Source organism: Hipposideros armiger, unplaced genomic scaffold, assembly GCF_001890085.2.
Source record: "Hipposideros armiger isolate ML-2016 unplaced genomic scaffold, ASM189008v1 scaffold_2, whole genome shotgun sequence".
NCBI lineage: Eukaryota > Metazoa > Chordata > Mammalia > Chiroptera > Hipposideridae > Hipposideros > Hipposideros armiger.
Window position 1 is genome coordinate 6251783 of NW_017731352.1, and position 4276 is coordinate 6256058.

The following is a 4276-nucleotide window of genomic DNA, read 5'->3' on the forward strand; positions in this document are numbered from 1 at the left end:
ATCTTAGCTGTAGAGTGCAGTGTCACTGGCCCTCATAAGTGGGATCCGAACCGGGGTCCTCTGGCATCCCAAACCAGCTCTTAACCAACGTGCCACTCGGCCGGCCCAAGAAGTCAATAATCTTTTGAGATAGAAAAAGGAAATGGATAAATTTTATATCTACATTATCTATATATTTCTGTATCTCTAGTTAGACGTAGAGATAGAGATACCATTTACACCTGTGAATTAGTAGGCATCCAGTGTCCCAGAGTACTGAGAAGCCCTGTCTAATTTGTAAACAAGTCTTTATGGAAAAGTCTCCATGATGTAGAGGGCTTATCAAAAAGGTAGAAAATTTAAATGGACATATAAAGTAACTTGAAGGGGCCAGCCGAGTGTCTCAGTTGGTTAAAAGCGCGAGCTCTGAGTAACACGGTCGCCAATTCCATTCCCACATGGGCCAGTGAGCTGCGCCCCAGCTGAGCTGCTGCTGAGCTGCCAACAGGTGGCAAGATGGCTCAGCTGGTGAGAGCAGTGCTCCTAACAACAAGGTTGCTGGTTTGACTCCCGCATGGGATGGTGGCTACGCCCACATGCAACTAAGATTGAACACGACAACTTGAGCTGATCAGCTGCAAGCTGCCAACGGGCAGCCGGATGGCGACTGGACTTAGAGCTGAGCTAGCTGCACCCTCCACAACTAAGATTGAAGGACAACAACTCGAGTGTTCCCCTTCCCCAATTCCCCAACACTGCTCCCCTTCCCCAATTCCCAAATAAAAATCTTTAAAAAAAAAATAAATAAATAAAGTAACTTGAAACCATTTTAAAAAGCTATTCTAGCATGTGAAAAACAATACAGTGTAGATTAACTATATAAATGGTATAAATGGTAACTTAGAATTAGTGAGAAATCAAAGTAGGAATAACATCACAAAAGTCATTTGGTAATTATAAATTCTTTGGACACAAAAGTAGAGACATGTCTATAGACATACTCCGTCTCTTTCTCCATTTTGTTGTTGTTCTTTTTTTGTTTGTTTTTCTCATAGCAGGGTCTCTTTCTGTCATCAGCTGCTGCTGGCCTCTACCCCAAGGCAGGTGGGATAGGTTCCAGAGAAAGGGGAATGAATGGCTGGTGGCTGNAGGTAATTAGCCTTCTAGGCTGGATTACAACCAGCACAATGCCTGAGGTTTTCCAACAATGACTTGGAGTCATAAAATTAAAAAAAAAAAAAAAGCTAAGTTGTTAGTAACTCAATGTCCTATGATAGGGAATGATATAAGACATTTAGGAAAAGCGTAATCAAAATAATTAGCATTTAATTTAAAGGGGTCATTTTTAGCTGTCTGAATGATTAATTAAATCTAGACTATCTTATTTCCATAAAAATTAATAGGATACTGGAGTGTGCCTGGAAATTTCTATTAAGGAATAATTTGAAAACTGCATCTTGACTGCCCAAATAGACTGTTAGTCTTTGGGTCTTTTAACATTAATGGGCTATACTAGAGATGTAGGGCTGGGCACAGAGGGAATAATTGCTAAAATTTCATTGTTACTGTTACCTCACATTCTTTTCTTTTTAACTTTTTAAAATTTCAGTATATGCAAAAGTAAACAGAATAGCATAAAGAACCTTTATGTATTAATACCCACCGACCAATTCTATTTCATCTGTACCCACCTACATCCCCCTTCTGCATTATAATATTTCAAAGCATATCCCAGACAGCATATAATTTTATCCATAAATATTTTGGTATGTATATCTAACAAATAAGGACTCTAAAAAATCCCCCAAATTCCACAATCATCCCTAAAAAATTAACAATAATTCTCTAATATAATCAAACATCTAGTCAGTGTTCAAATTTCCAATTATTTCATAATGTTATAAATTTTAAAAGGTTTATTTGAATTAGGATCCATCTCAGGTCCACACTGCACCTGACTGATATGTCTCTTACTCCATATGTCCCCCACCCACTCACCCATGCACTATTAAAATTTTTTTTCAATGAAATTGTTTTAATATAGCAGAGCATTTGGCCTGGAGAATTTCCCACAGTCTGGATTTTGCTGATTACAACTCTATGGTGGCATCATTTAGTGTATTTCCCTCTCTCTCCTTTGAATTTCTTATAAATTGGATATTGGAAATAGAGGCTCCTTCAAATTCAGGTTCAATGTTTTCATAAGACTACTTCCTAGGAAGTGGTGTGTTCTTCTAGCAGGAAGCTCTTCATGTCCAGTTGTCTCTCTTTTTGTTATGACAACAGGTATTGACACTCAACACTTAGATACTTGAATCCATTTTTATCAAATGGTGATAGTCTAATTCCATCATTCCTCACATAGCACTTAAACAAAGACACCCTTCCTTTTCTATTTGGTTAGCCAGTGGTACAGTTCTTACAGAAAAGCAGTTTCTTTATCAGTTTTCAAAATGCGGAGTTGACGAAATATATTTGATGTGTTTTAATCCACTGCAATGTTTATCCTTATTGATGTTGAAACCATCCCATTTTGGGCCAGTGGGAGGCTCAAGTGGGCGCCTGAGTCCTCTTGGTATGACTGAAGTCATCTTTGAAAGATGACTTACTCTCTAATATGACAAGATCTTCCAGGTTCATCTCATATATTTCCCAGAGCCAAGAATTTTTCCAAGGACTACTGGCTCCTTTTAGTAGGAAATGGTGTTTTATATGTATTAATCATGTTGTCATTTTATGATGTTTTGACATCTTGGGGAACCTTGCTGACTGGGATGAGACTGCCCTTCCCAGGGCTAGCTGATTCCTAAAATAATAAAGAACTCACCTTTAAACATACCTTTCATATGCAAACAAACCAATCCTGAGTCCATACCCCCAACCACTGCCTTTATCTAACTCTCACACACCAAGCCAATATCCAATATTCACCACCACCACCCCTGCCCTAAATCAACCCAGGACCAGGTACCAGACAAATAGAGCCCACCCCTCTAGCCCAGCGTCCACCATTATTCAGACTACCCAGTCCTAAACGGTTTACCCTCCCCTGCCTTGCCTTCCCCACAGGAAACACATTCAAGGCTCCGGACCACGCTTTCTATTCCCCTTTTCTGTCTCCTGATAAAACTTAGTGCTTCCCCACATGGCCCTGCGTGGCACGGCATGCTCCTTCTCTCGGGAGATGTAAGTAATAAGTCTTCTTTCTACGGCACTACCTCTCTGTGTCATCATCACCCAGTCACCTCTATAAATTAATATCCTGTGGGTGCATTTTAACACATGAGACCACCATCTGGAGGCCAAGAGTGCTCACTGCTACAGGAGTGGTCGTTATTTCTAAGTCTTTTCCACGAACAGAGCCAAGAAATACATTCTGGATTCATACTGATGGCGCCCATTCAAAATCAGAGGTTTTACTTGACCCCTTCTATCTTACTTCCACACTGAGAATTCTGGTTCTCATTTACTCTGGGAATGACAGAATTATAATGTCACATATTGTATTGCTTTACCATACCACAACAAACATACAACAATCTCAGAATACCAGTTCTGCCAGCAAAAATGTGATTACTTTACACAGCATAATACTTTCATTTTGGCAGTTCTTTTTTTTTTGTCCTCTGGATCTATTCAATCAGGGATGTACATTTAAATGACTGGGTGTTACAGTCACTTAGAAGTGTTCCTTCCCTGAGTAGTTAATCCCCAAAACTGGTTCATTTGTTTGATTTGATTTTTTATTTTTAGGGGTGGCTTTAAATTTTTGAATGTTATTTAATAGCTATGTAAATTATTTCCATGGCCCCAAAGTCAACTCTACAAACAAAGGTATGTTCAAAGAAGTCTGGCTTCTTCTATCCCTGTCCTCTGCCTCCATGAACCCTGTTCTTATCTCCTACAGGTAACCATTTTTAATTTTATTGGTTATTCTCCCGTTATTTGGTTATATATTTAAAATATTTAAATATATAATTATAAATATATACCATGATAATTACAAATATTTATATTTCAAAATTTATAAATTATATATTTAAATATTTACATCTAATGCTTTAGATACCTTTAGATATCTAGAGTTGCATACTCTAGATACCTTTCTCTACCTTGCTTCTCTTACTTCACAATACATGCTAGAGATCACTCCATGATAATATTTAGAGATACTCTTCATTCCTTTTACCTGGATAGCTGCCAACTCTGATTGAGTGCTTGGTTTACTGATGTGCCAGGTACTATGCACAAATAATCCCATTTAATCCTCAGAACAACCCAGTGAGGTTGGCACTAT